The sequence below is a fragment of the Camellia sinensis genome, chromosome 2 (assembly GCF_055761805.1).
Source record: "Camellia sinensis isolate YWXY chromosome 2, ASM5576180v1, whole genome shotgun sequence".
In the NCBI taxonomy this organism is placed as follows: domain Eukaryota; kingdom Viridiplantae; phylum Streptophyta; class Magnoliopsida; order Ericales; family Theaceae; genus Camellia; species Camellia sinensis.
In genome coordinates, this window is record NC_138962.1 from 209923083 (window position 1) to 209938094 (window position 15012).

General features: G+C 36.4%; 1 pseudogene across 1 annotated transcript; it reads right to left on the minus strand.

Moving 5' to 3' along the window:
• Nucleotides 1-447: 447 nt before the first annotated feature.
• On the minus strand, nt 448-12004 carry LOC114271632 (digalactosyldiacylglycerol synthase 2, chloroplastic-like; annotated as a pseudogene). The gene is made up of 5 exons (XR_014362410.1): nt 10473-12004; nt 8993-9259; nt 4748-4948; nt 1693-1841; nt 448-914 (listed from the first exon to the last, which is right to left on the minus strand). The product of XR_014362410.1 is annotated as a digalactosyldiacylglycerol synthase 2, chloroplastic-like (transcript).
• Nucleotides 12005-15012: the final 3008 nt, after the last annotated feature.

Below are 15012 nucleotides of genomic sequence, written 5' to 3' on the forward strand. Positions count from 1 at the left end.
TCCATCCTAGTGACAGGCCTTCTGAGAAGTCGACGACCATTCTGTTTGCTCTCTCTCTCTATATATATTTTCTCAACAAGATACACAAAATGTGAAGAGGGGAAGACGGTTTATATAGGAGGGGAAGGGAGATGAGAACACACACTAGTGGAGTGCATTATTTGTGCACTTTTCATTCAACGGGTGGTGTGCAAAGTGTGAAGATTCATGCAGTATTTGTGCCCTTTTCCTTCAAAGGGTTGTGTGCAAAGCGTGAAGATTCATGTAGTATTTGTGCCTTTTTCCTTCAAAGGGTGGTGTGCAAAGCGTGATGAGTTGTCTTCTTTCTCTTTTCTTTGTTCTCTTCTCTGCCAGCTTTGCCTCTCTTTGTTAGTGCGATGTTATATGACATTGAAATGTGAAGGGTGTCTGCATCTTAATGAGTTATTATGCAGATACAACAATATAAGAATCCAAGTCAAGTGAGTTTTGAATTCAACAAAATATGTACCAGAAAATATAGTCAGAAAAGTGTCAAGAATTTAAAATGTGTGAACACGACACAGACACGAGGACATGCAAGTTTTAAAAAAAAATGCAAGACACTACAAGTTGGGGACACGTGCAAGACATAATTTTATATATTTATTATAAGTCATATTTTAAAATATTTTATATTTATTTTCTATCACATACTAATCTCATCAAACTCATTGTGTTTGGCACATATCTATGTCCAACACGTGTCGAACACCTATACGTGACTTCTGGAGAGAAACGCCTCGCCATCCTCATATGTTCAGCAATTTGGGAACTGCTTGAAGAAGTCATTTGAAGGGTGATTGGCACATACCACTATTTTGCCCATTGCCAATGCTTCTGCTGAGGTGGTACATACTACATCTGTCGTGCTTGGATTCAGGAACACTTTATAGCTGGAAGAGAAACAGGAAAATAATTAGTCATAAAATTCAAAATTCCTAGATATTAAATACCCATGCACTTAATTATCGGCTCGAGTAAATGTGGTCCCAACAGTTGATTTTCCTGATCACACAAGCCGTTTTACGGAACTCTGATTATTTTCAAAAGAAGATATATAACATTAGAGGGAGAAACCGGGAGGTCTCCTATAATAAGTGGGCATGTTATGTTGTTATATAGAAGTACACAAACAGTTGAACAAATAAGTACTTCTAGATAAAAATTATGTCCTAAAAACCATTTAATATTAGGAAAAAGATAGAGATCCATACTCAATTATCAAATTTTTTACCAACTAAACACATGGACCCGTGTACAGTTGTTAAAAAGTTTATAATTTAGTAGGGATATATAGCAAAGTCAAAATTGTTGTGATCATATGTCCAAACCCTAATACATCAAATAACTGACAGCACCTTTCTCCCCCTCTTTCCTAAGGTCCTCTATATCCAATGACCCACAGCTCTGCCCATCCTATCTTATATCTGCAATGAACGTGGGTTTCCCACTTGCAAATATACTAAGGCTGTGTTTGGATCATGGATTTAAGTATCCCTATCCAAACACAGCCTCGAGGTTGCTACCATGAAAAGGAAAATAATTTTTCCATGCGGAAAGCCCATCAAAACATTTAATTCAGAAAATGGTTGAGATCTCCAAACTAGAATCTTGCAAAAAGAATGATGCATTTACATTACAAAAGGAAGTTGAAAGCGGTAGAGAGCTTACTCATGAAATAAAGGATCAGCATGGTCACGGCCGGGATGAACCCTAACTGTTAATTCCAATTTATTGGCAGCTTCCTGAACTTCAGCGGAGTCTTCTCCATTCCCGTACAAATCAACCTCAACTCCACTTAGATCCTTTTGATGATGATGCTTACCAAACATTAATTATGTGCAGTCACAGCTAATGATGAAAGCTGTCACGGCTCTCCATGAAAAGGTATGTCGTCTTTAATAATTCTTCTCCCAATTTTACAACAAAAGAGAAAATTACATCTTTGTAAGAATTCCCTTCATTCTGCATCTGATCATAAGCACATGTTCAAGATCACCTCACTTTTTTTAATTAAATTTTCTTTAATTAAAAAAAAAAATGAGGTGATGTTTAATCACTTTGCAAGAGAATTGTCAGGCATACTGGTGTGGTGTGACATATGACAATATACTAATTGAAATGGATTTATTTAGTTAGTCTGCAATGTGTGTAGAATAGCTGGGACAGAGTATTATCCATACATAGAGTTTAAATTGAAGTGGGAAGGATTTCAGGGCACATCGATGCAGTGGTTGGTGGTTATTTATTTATTACCTTTTAAAATCAAAGATCATTTGTATCCAAAACCAACTTCAAGCAATTGGGATTTGAGTGTGACTGTGTATTAGTTTCTTAAATCATACAGTTCTCAGAGCCATTAAACCTTAGGTGCCCTCTATAGTAACCCAATTTCTTAGATCCAGTTGTTGATGATGGTTTAGTTTTTTAAAGCTTAAATATATATATCTCTGATCAGTTATACAGATACGTTCTGTTTGTTTGTTTTTTCATTAGTACTTTAATGCTAGCAGACTACTAGAGTAGATTCAATGGATCAAAAGTCATACAAAGATATTTTTCATGTTTGAAAGACCCCAAAAGATGCTCAGCTTCACTGGTGAAGTTTTTAGCAAAATTTGTTTTAGTGTTTCTTGTAGTCTGAAGGCCATTGTACGCAAGAAAACCATCTCTGTGTACATATGATTGCAGTTAGGACCTTTTTAGATGTTCTTCATAATTCATGGGTTTATAAGTCCATATAGTTTTAACATGGTTTGTGTGGTTAGTCAAACTACTGAAATATAAGCTTTTTGTCTGACACGGGCATCATAGTCATTAACACAAAAGAACAAGTGAAGAACAACAAAAATATTAATGTTTCTGTGAACATAATTTGTTAGTTATTGTCAAATAAGTCAATCTCTTAAAAGGTGTAAATGAATAATAGAATCTAAAACTTACTCGGTAGTAATAATATTAGGTTAAATTACACTTTATCCTAGATATGTTTGTGATTGGTTAGGGCTTGTTTTTTCTCCCCAATTTGGGGATGTCTTTTTGTATTCTTTGCATTATCTTGATGATTTCTTAATAAAGTTTGTTTATTTATCAACCAAAAAAAAAAAATACACTTTATCCCTTTGAACTATCATTTGGTATCACTTTATTTCTCTCAACTAAAAAATACTCTACTTTGCTACTTTGAAATATTAATTTTGTGTCAATGTGAACCTTCTTTTAATTATCTGTTACATAAAATAGATGAAAAATTGAATGTTGTAAAATGTTTTCAAATGACTTTATTCATATCTCCCCCTTTTAGGCCATTTTAGGCTTTCTATAATATTTGAGGTGTCATGTGCAAGTGACATCAATTTTTCATTCATTTATATGCATATGGCCTTTTTTCCTAGCCTTTTTTCCTAGACAGTCATTTTCAAAGGCTTTTTAGTTAATATTTATATTTAGCAGACTTTGTTATTGGCATTAACTTATTGAATCCATCATTTGGGTTCATAATAAATTTGAAGTTGCTCGTGCTATAGAGCATAGATCCTCGAGCATTGTACATGGATGTGTTGTAGGAGTAACTATATATTTTTTGGGTGGAATTGCCCTATGTTACATGGACTCGTCACTTTGGGGCGAAGTACCCGTGTCGACACGACACGACACGGGTGCGGGTGTGAGATCTGTGTCGGATTCGCCTCGTCTCTCTCGGACACGGCACTTCACAGACAGCAAAGAAATGGAAGAGGAGCACTTTACAGACAGCAAAGAAATGGAAGAGGAGCACTTTACAGACAGCAAAGAAATGGAAGAGGAGAAAGGAAGAGAACCTGGTCACTGTTGGCTTCGATCATCGATCACGATTAGGGCTCTCACTATTGATCACGATCGTCTTCGTCTAGGGCTTCGATCGTCTTCGTCTAGGGCCTCGATCACTGTCGATCTCGACCTCGAGCTCGATCGTCTTCGTCTCTCTCTTCGTTTCTGCTTCTCTCTCTGTCTTCGTCTCGTCTCTGCTTCTCTCTCTCTCTCGTCTCTCAATCTGTTCTCTCTCTTCGCCTCTGATTTGATCATATATATTGATCATATATAATATATATAATATAATTTATATAATATAATTTATATAATTTATATATAATATATATAATATAATTTATATAATTTATCATATATAATAATAATTTTTATAAATTATTAATCATATTACATTTACATTAATATATAATATATAGTATGAATTACATTAATATAATAATATGTAATATTACTCATCTAAAAAAAATTATATAATACAATAGATATTATATAAATTATATAGATATTATATAATAATTATTGTATAACATATAAGATATTTATAAGATAATATATACTTATATATATTAATAAAAATAAATAAACACATATATGTAAAATAATTATTTGTTATTTATATAATATAACTCATCTTAATAACTATATTTAAAATATATATATATATATAACGTATCCCCGTACCCGTATCTAAATTTGGATACATATCCACGTATCCTTAATTTTTAATTTTGAAGTGTCCGACCCCTAGATACGCACCCACACCCGATCCTCGTACCCGCGTCCGTGTAACTCACGGCCGGGATGAACCCTAACTGTTAATTCCAATTTATTGGCAGCTTCCTGAACTTCAGCGGAGTCTTCTCCATTCCCGTACAAATCAACCTCAACTCCACTTAGATCCTTTTGATGATCACACAGAAGTTTTAAGTAACTCCTTGTAGCCTTTGCTCCACACCATCTTACCAATGTAATAAGCACCTTTAGTGAAGCCCTGGTTCCCATTTTGCTGCTCTTCATTCTTTTTCTTCCCAATCTCAAGAAATTTGGGATTGACTCCATGAATATTGCATATAATAGATCTTGGAAGATCCTGGGTGGCAGCAGCTGGACATATCACCTGCCATTCCATGAAAAGTATATTTGGTCAGCCAGCAAATACTATTTTGGGTGAGAATAATACGCGGATTCAAATTTACTAAGATAGGCCACCATCTGAGATTGTGCGATAAACGAATACCCACTAGACTAAAAGGTAAGTTCTATAGAACGGCTATTAGACCAGCTATGTTGTATGGGACGGAGTGTTGGGCAACCAAGAAACAACATGTAGATAAGATGAGTGCGGCTGAGATGAGAATGCTAAGGTGGATGTGTGGTAAGACTAGACAAGACAGGATTAGGAATGAGTGTATTCGGGAATGGATAGGAGTAGCACTGATAGAAGATAAGTTGAAAGAGAATCGTTTGAGATGGTTTGGTCATATTCAACGGAGACCAACAGAGGCAGTAGTGAAGAGATGCGATGCTGTAACGATAGATGGTAGTGTTAGGGGACGGGGTAGGCCTAGATTAACGTTAACTAGCATTATAAATAGAGATATGAATCTACTTAATTTGACTAATGAAATGGCCTTTGATAGGGCCGCGTGGAGAAGAAGGATTCATGTAGCTGACCCCATTTGATGGGACTTAAGGCTTGGTTTGGTTTAGGCCACCATCTGAGATTCTATAGAGGAACATTACGGTCATGTTTGTTCGAGTGAACTGATTATTTGGGATTCGTATTCTTAGGATTCTTAGTCCTAGGATTATCAATCCCTTAGATTATATATCATATTCCCATGTTTGGATTGACTCAGGATTACAAAGAAAGATTGCCAACATGTTAAAATTAATACATATAGAAAGAGAGAGAACAAATTATGTATATATATTGATGTATTATTGATTAGTGTCTATTGTGTTTACAAGGATTCATATATATAGAAGAGAAGAAGGTAGTAGGTGAAGGGGAGTAGGTAGTGGTGTAGTGGGTTAGGTTTAGTGGAGTAGGTGAGGTGGTAGTGGTGGTAGGTGATAAATTTTAACAGCCCCCCGCAAACTCAAAGGGGATAGGAACTAATCAACTTGAGTTTGGAGAGAGTAACAAAACAAGAAAATACATAAAAATAAAAGAGGATAGGAGACACTGTATGGTCGTGTCAGACCGATGGTGAAGACACTGTATGGTGGTGTCATAACGTTGTAGAGGACACTGGATGGTTGTGTCAGACCGATGTAGAAGACAGTTTATGGGGTCATGTCGGACCGTTGTAGCAGACAATGTTGTGATAGTTGTTGTGACAGTTTACGGAGTCTTGCTGGACCCTTGTAGAAACTAACCGGAATCAATGTCGGGACAGTTTACAAAGTCTTGTCGGACCCTTGTAGAAACTAACCGGAATCAATGTCGGGACAGTTTATAGAGTCTTGTCGGACCCTTGTAGAAACTAACCGGAATCAATGTCGGGACAGTTTACAGAGTCTTGTCGGACCCCTTTAAAAAGTCGCACCCTCAAAAGGTGTGCCCAATCTTTCAAAAGGCGTGCCATCAAAAGGCGTGCCCAATCCATAAAAAGGCGTGCCATCAAAAGGCGAGCCCAAGTCATAAAAAGATGTGCCGGACATGATGGCGAGGCACGTGAGTGCCTTGGCTGGCGCGCCCGTTTGTCGTCTGGCGTCAAGTGGCGCGCGATACGCGTGGCTGCCTCGCTATTTAACCAAGGTTGATGCTGAGGCTGAGGCAGACAAAAAACTGCTGAAAATCCTCTGAAAAAACTCTTCCTTTGCTGAGAGAGAAACTCTGTAATACTCTGTAACCAACACTTAGCAACATGGCCTCTTCTTCCCGTCCAGCTACCCAGAACAGCTACCCAGAACAGGGCCTCCTCTTCCCGTGGTCTGCTCACGCTCTTTCCAGAACTGAACGAGTTCACAAGAGAAATAACTGGTGCGGGGGCCAGTGAACCTCAACCAAACACCTCTGGTTTTGCTCCGTTGAACTTTCCGATGCGGTCGGTGGAGCAAAAAATGGCGGTGCAAACTGATATTGAGGCCAATCAGTATACTCTGAAGTCATGTGTGGAAACCATGACTGCGGTCACAAACCTGTCGAACCGGCTGCAGAGTAGGGCAAATGAGGTGCAGCAGTTAAACTCCCAGCTGGCTCTGCTCCAACGCATGTATAAGGATGCGCGAGCAGAGATAAGTGTGCTAAAGGCGGAAAATAAGGAGCTGAAGCGGAAGGCCACCGTGATGTTCCGATTTGGAGGGCCGCCATATGCTGCTGTGGAGGAGGAGGGAGTAGTGATCGTGCCCAATGGAGTGGGAAACACGGAGGCAACACCGTCAAGGGCCGCGCAGGACGGAGGCAAGAAGAAGAGACCGGCTGCAGAGTAGAGAAGAAAAATCCCACCTGTGAAAGTGGGTGTTTGGGTTTTTTTTTTTTTTTTTTTTTTTTTTTATGGAAATTTGTTGTGTGGTTTTTTTTTTTTTTTTTTTTTTTTTTTTTTTTTTTTTTTTTTTTTTTTTGGTTTTTGTGTTGTTTGGGTGGTTTGTGTGTAAAAATGTGATCGGGGTTGTTTTCTGAGAGGAATAAATTGGTTGCAATGGTGTTTTGTATGTATTTTATTTTTTATTTATTTATTTATTTATTTTTTATTATGTGGTCTTATAATAAAAAAAGTAATGAAAAATGATGTGAAAAGGGCTGGCGCACTTGCCGTGGAAAAGGGTTGTAAATAAAGAAAGAAAAGAGGGAAGGGAGTGCTGGTGTGGGTGGGTGGGAAAGTATGGAAAAGTGGTTTAAATAAAGAAATAAAAGAGGGAAGTGAGTGCTGGTGTGGGTGGATGGGAAAGTATGGAAAAGTGTGTTAAATAAAGAAATAAAAGAGGGAAGTGAGTGCTGGTGTGGGGTGGTGGGAAAGTATTTGAGTGCAGAGTGGAAAATTCATAACAAAATTGGGGATTCCATAGAAATGGAATATGCTTTTAGGCTGCGTTCTGCTTTTGTCAGCTTTGCAAGCTCTTGTCTGATCAGACCACCCCTCTTGATTTTTGCTAACATGAGCTTGAACCTATCAAAATCATTAAGAGCAGCGCCTCTCTGTTGCACAATCAGCTTTCTGCCCCAGGAGCTATTTTCCCACTTGTTCTTAACATCTGCAGCCTCCATCGCTGCAACTAGTGTCTTCTTCGTTGGGACCCTTTTGATGTCAATTGTGATGTCTGTGAGAGAGAGCCTCTTAAAGTTCATTTGACATCTCACCATGTCAGGGGCATCAACAAGAGCTCTGTTCTGGTCGAGAACGTCGACGATGACGACGAGCCTCCCATAGTCCTGGCCGTAGTGCACAAGGGCGACCCTCCCGACGTAACGCTTGAACGGCATTTCGGGCTAGGGAATGCGAAGCCGAATGGCATCCTACCAATTCTATAATTTAGCCAATTAACCCAAAACTCTCCTTAATCCCCCATTTTGTATCCCACCCTGCTCTTGGGATTCATAGTCTCCCAATATGAGGGATACCAGGTCCAGATGGACTATTAGTCCGATCCTCAATTTTCTTAGTTAAATGTAGGACTATGTATTTTGTTGGATTATTAATCCAATCCCAAGCCCACTGTCCCCCAAACAAACATGGCCAACACACCAATCAGGGATTGCAAGATTTAGATCAAATAATATCTGCTACTTGGTGACCTTGTCTAGAGTGCATGAATGACAGCCACAGAGATCAATTGACACCCATATAACAGCCCCTTTTTTTAAATTAAAAAAATATATATTATGCAGTAAAGAAAACTCATCCACGGCCAAGTAAATTACCACTTTAATTGCTACAAGCCTCTTCTCGCTTCTTAAAGGCACCTGGCCAATCATACTCTTAATGTCCTTCAGTATCAACAATTTTTCAATTTAAAAATTCATTAAAGAACAACTTAATGAGGTTTTATTACATCTATAAACCAACCTAGCCCATATAAAAAATAAATAAATAACCTTTGCATTCAAGTACTACCATCTTCAAGTATCACCTAATTTTTTTACAGCGGCAAATTATAATCTAAATTACAGAATATAATTTATTCCTTTAAGACAAAAAGTTATCAGAAGGCATACCTTATGGCAATATATATCAACAACCCAACTATTGATGTACTTCAGAAAAAATGCCTGCAATTGTCCATTCTTCTCTCTCCTCACATATTCCAAATAGTTGGTGTGAACAACTCCTACAACTAGGCGGAATTTTGTTTTCCGTCTCTTCCCGTGGTGATACCATGTAAGATGTTCAGGTTCCTCAAGGACAGCAATATCTGCCTCTTCATCAGGGATGGCTTCTGTAATATCCCCAACAGCAAGAATACTTCTTTTATCACTGGAAAACTGCAATGTAAGCCCAGCAAATAAATAAACAGATAAATGCAATGTAGTATAAAAATTCAACATATGCAATGATTTGGATTAGAACTAAATATTTTTGATAAGTATAAAGAGACATTATTAAAAGAGGCACCAAGGGGGTGCAACCATATACAAAAGGAACCCAATATCATTTGTACAACAAAAATCTAATCAAAAGTCTTTATAAAATCCAAAAATTGATTCAAGGATGGATTGAACATCTCAGAAAACCAACTATCCAAAAAGGGCAATAATCTACTCTTCATTCTCAAAATTGACTCTTTGCTTCCAACAAAAATTCTTCCATACCATTCACCCCACATTAATCCCACAAGGACCAAACACCTTGTGTTACTCCTTCTCCCCACCTGAGCTCCTCCCCATGAGCAAAGAAGTTGCATCACCTTCCAAGGGAACACCCAATCAACTCCAATTCTAAACATAAGGAGAAGCAAAGACCATAGCTAGCACGCCATGCCATGCTTGCACATGCAACACCAACTAACATAACTTGCTTCATTTTAATCAAAGTATCAATAGTAAGGATCTTGCCACACATCATACACCAAACAAAGACTAACCATCAAATAGACTTCTGCACTATGAAGGGAACACCCAAAGTGCCAATGCCCATTGATTCATTCACCAATAAAAGTAGCCCAGGGGAAAAGATAAATTCTATCTTTCTTGGTTGTCAAACAGAATACCAAATTTACATTTAAATTAAAAAAAAAAAATTGTTTCCTCTCATATTCTAGACATTCAAACCCTAGTATTTTAAAACTACTGACTACTGTGGAACAACTGTTCCATCCCTAAAACAGCCTCACAATTTCCTTGTGAATTTAAAACCCCCCAAAGCCCTTACTTCTTTTATATAGCTGACAAATTCTAAATCCAATGACAGCAGCAACATTACTAACGATAATCAGCCACACACAAAGATCATCTGTAAAGTTGTTCAACACAAATCTTGGTATAAATCTTTGTGGAATAACAGACCATGCACTTTTCCCGAATCAATTTATAAAGACCCATTGTATTATACAGATAATTGGCAATCAATTTAAAGGATCAATGCTACTGTTGCTGGATTTTTCACCAATTAAAACATGGTATTAAGTATGTAAGATAAAATCTAAAAGGCATCAAAATCCAAATTCCATTCAAAAGTGAAACCACAGCAATAATTTACCTTTCCTGGATAAAAACTTATATTGAAACTAGATTTAAATCCAGTCCGATCCTCTATTTCTCTAGTTCTGCAGGTAAGTTAAATGTGATCTTGTCAGGATAAACATGTTCTTGATCCTTCAGTGACAACCAAGGAATCACCAAAGTGACCTTTCTCTCCTTATCTTTTGCAAGATAGGCAGCACGGAACAGAGGGTTGACAGCTGTTCCAGTCATCCATGGAAGACTCGCAGTAGTAAATATCGAAATATGTTGTTTCTTATCCATTAAGTCATTAGGTTCAACTATGATAACTTGGGCCTTTCCACTTCAAAAACAATGAACCACACCATCAGCGAATCACAATTTAATGATTTAACATGCATTAATGAAAAATAATAAAAATAATATTTCCCACAAACACTAGTTAAAAAAAAATCACTTCGAAAAACTAAAATCACATAATCTAATAATGGCTGCCAATATAATTATTATGACAAGCAACCAACTCAAAAAAATCAGCAATATAGGTGCCCTTAATGAACATTGTTAGGCTCTAGAGTCATAGAGTTTAGTTGGCAATGCTATATGACAAATACTAAATTGAGTTGTGCTTTCTTTTCTATATTTGAGCTGTTTTTTCTATTTTTGTTCTTGAGTCCATTTTATATTCTATTTTGAATCCCACCTTGTACTTAAGTACCAAGCAAGACTTCAGTGGCAGAGGTTCTATCAGTCTCAATCAACTCAGACCTTCGGTCATCTAATGATCAATTGCTCCTTGCAATATCATTCTTAGTCTAAGGCAGAACACGGAACTTGATTTCACCGCTTGAGCGGTCAGTGTCTGCGAGTTAGTTACAAAAGCGTGGAATTACATCTTTTCAAGATCTGATCACACTCATTCTTCTCTCTAGTAGTGCAAAAGTTCTTCAGACTCGTCTAGAAAGAGAATCTTCATTGCTTGGAGTACAAATAAAGATCTAAGGATCATATAGCATGGATTGGCCAACCTCAAGTCTTAAATTATTCATTTCTTCATTCATGGTGAAATCTATTAGTGGATTCCGAAGCCAATTGTGAAGACCTTTGGTAGATTCCAAGGGCATGGTTCGCGTCGTGGATTTGGGGCATTAGATATTAATCCCGAGAGAGCAATGATTGTGGATTGGCAAGAGCTACTGACGTCCTTAGAGTGTGGATTCACTAGTGGATTGCAAAAAACTTTTCTAGTTGCTCATTTGATTTAGTAGATTGATTTTCCGGCCTTGGGCCTGTTGTTTATCTCAATTGGAGGTCTTCTTCCTATTGAGGTTTTCCACATAAAAATTTGTGCATGTCAATTGAGTAGTTAGATCAAGTTAATTGTTTGTGATTTTGTTTGATTTGAGTAGATCATCCATCCAGTGATTGACTACTTGACTAGTAGATCCATATTTGTGAATCAACCAATTTGATTTTTCAAACATAATGAACGATTCATCAAAACTGAAGGCTACTCTCATATGCTTCAAATACTTTCGTTTGGTTTGTGTTTTTGAAAAATTTTTGGGAAATTTTCTCTACAAATAAGTTTTTAAAAGTAATCAAACCAAACAAATTTTCCCAAAAAAATTTCTGAAAACTTGTAAACCAAACAAGTTTTCCAAACAAATCTCTCTCTCACACACATCAAATCAATCACTTTTTCCAAAACTCTCTCTCAAAATAATTTTCCAAAATATCTTTTGAAAAAAACCAAACCAAACAACTTTTTGTACTTTTTATCTCTAAAACACATCTCTCAAACACAAACCAAACATACCCTTTGTTAAAATTTGTTTTTAGTATTCTCACCATTTTTTCCCTTCTTGCCCATATGTTTTTAGCTTCTACTGTTAGATTTCAAATTCAATTTGCTGATATGTATTAATATGACGGTCTTGCAAACCAATTCCTAATTGGCATGGTTAAGGATCAAACAATGCCAAAAAGAAATTAAAACTCCAATACACATTTTGCATATTCCCATACACTTTCATATATTTCTTTTTTCTATACATTTTTTACATATTTTGTTACATTTTTACACATTTTCCAATCCTAACCAAAGCCCAAAAGTGAGGCAGTTGGCATTTTCCTCACTATAAGACATTATTAGGATTAACACTTAATACACCTGCTCTTTTACCAAAATCTCACTTTAGTCCATTCACTTTCAATTGTAACAATCAACCCCCTACACTTTAAGTCAATTTGCAATCTCACATTTCCATTCATCTACCGTTAACAAAGCTAACGAAACTTGTCATCTGAAACATGTGCGACATTTTTGTTTTCTCATTAGCACCTTCACACTTTTACTCAATCTCACTTGAGTACTTACACTTTTTACCAAAATCTCACTTTAATCTCTCCATTCAATTTTTGTTAGCTTTGTTAATGGTAGATGGACGGACGGGTGAGATTTTAACTTGATTTAAAATGTAGAGGGTTGATTGTTACAATTGAAATTCAAGGGACCAAATTTTGGAGAAAGTGCATGGATAATAAGTGTAATTTAGCCATATTTCTTTTTCTATACATTTTTTTTACACATTTTCATTACATTTTTACACATTTTCCAATCCTAATTAAAGCCCACAAGTGTGGTGGTTAGCATTTTTCTCACTATAAGACCTTATTAAGATAAATTACCAATATGTTTCCTACTTCTGGGACTTATTACCCATTAATTGATCAGCCTCTCTTGTTTTTATGAATATATTTCTAGTGATAAATTTATCAGTCAGGACCTATAAGTAATAAGTCTAATTAATAGAAATGATTGATAAGGGCCCCTAAATTAAATATAGTAAAAAGGAGGAGGAGGAGGATGTAGAAGTAGATATCAACTACCATTCCACTCATGGTTCTGGGCCTTCTGGTAAACATAAATAAGCTATTTTTGTAAGGTTGAGCTCCACATGCCTGCATATCAACAATTCCATAACTTAATCAGAACAGTTCAAAAGGAATAAGAAAATTATATTCATAGGGAGCATCTCACATTTCCTTGTCTACCCTACTAAAAGGGGAATTTCACATTCACAAGATCTAAAAATTATACATGTTGAAAATACAGATATGTATATATGCAATTACTCAGAACCTCAACACAATCACAGATGGCCAAGAAAATTGAAATGCAACGATCACAACTCACACAAAGAACTGTAAGTTACAGATGAATATCGCAAAATGGAAGCATAATTACATTGGGGATCGCGGCATTGAATTGCACAGTGTTTGGTCGACGAGAAATGTAAAGAAAATCATAAAATATTGTAGTGAGTCGTTTACAAGAGAAGACTAAACGACAGAGAAACGAGAAGGAAAATAAAAAAAACCTGAATATTCGTTTTCCTGTTCCTTTTCTTGGCAAAGAAACAGAAATGTAATTGGTGAGTTGTAACGTGAGGTCTCCCAACGGAAAAGAGTTGCAGTAGTTGTAGTTTTAATTGTAGTTGTGGTCTGGTTCCATGGACGTTGGAGATCGAAAAACATTTGGAGATATTACACTTTGGTTTGTGATTGTGGAGTAGTTTTTGAGATAAAAAGATATGTAAATTTGTTTGGTTTGTTTTTTTTTTAAAATGGTTTTGAAAAATTGTTTTAGAGAGAGGATTTTAAAAAAAAGTAATTGATTTAATGTGTATGAAGGGGAGAGTATTTTGAAAAGTAAGTAATCAAATAAAATTTTGAGATTTTTTTTAGAAAAATTTGTTTGGTTTGATTACTCTTGAAAATTTGTTTATAAAAAAAATTTCTAAAAAACAAACCAAACAAGGCTGATTATTTAGTTGGACTGAATTTGTATTTTATATTTGTTTAATTATGGGATTAGATGTTAGGAAATGACTATTTAGTTGGATAGGTGTTGGCTTTTTGGCTTTCGAATGTTACTTTTGTAATTATGAGCGTGCCAGTAAGGATCAATCAGTCCTTACAGAATTGTAATTGCCAACCAATTATTCAGACGATTGTGTTATGGTTCTTTTAGCCTCAATAAAGAGGACTTTTACTAGTGGCTTACTGGTAAATTGACTTCAGAGAACTTGAGCATAAGAACAGTTAAATAAACTGAAGCATTTCATTAGTATGAGAAACTTACAATGATCTTAGTTCCGTAGAGAATTACAGCCGCAATATACTCAAAACTACTCCTACAAATGAAGTGCAGCGCAGGAACTTAAAGTACAGAAATATAAAGGACAGGAAATAACACTGAAATATGTAAAGTAATTCTTCAGATCTTTCTTCGTCCACTTCTCTGAAGTCCTTCCCGCTATTTATACTTTCCAAAGATAACCATCGAATTGTACTTCAAACCGTCGAACTGCTCCTCCATAATCGCTGATCATGCTACCTTATAAGTAGTTCCACTACGCCTTCACTTGCAGTTAGGCTTCCCCCCTATATTCGAATTTGAATTTGAAGCCACGTCACTGTATGTCTCTTTGTTAATCCGCTACTACTCAGATCTTATAACAACCAATGTTGACTGCCACGTGTATGATCAGGATCGAAGACCTACCTGGTCT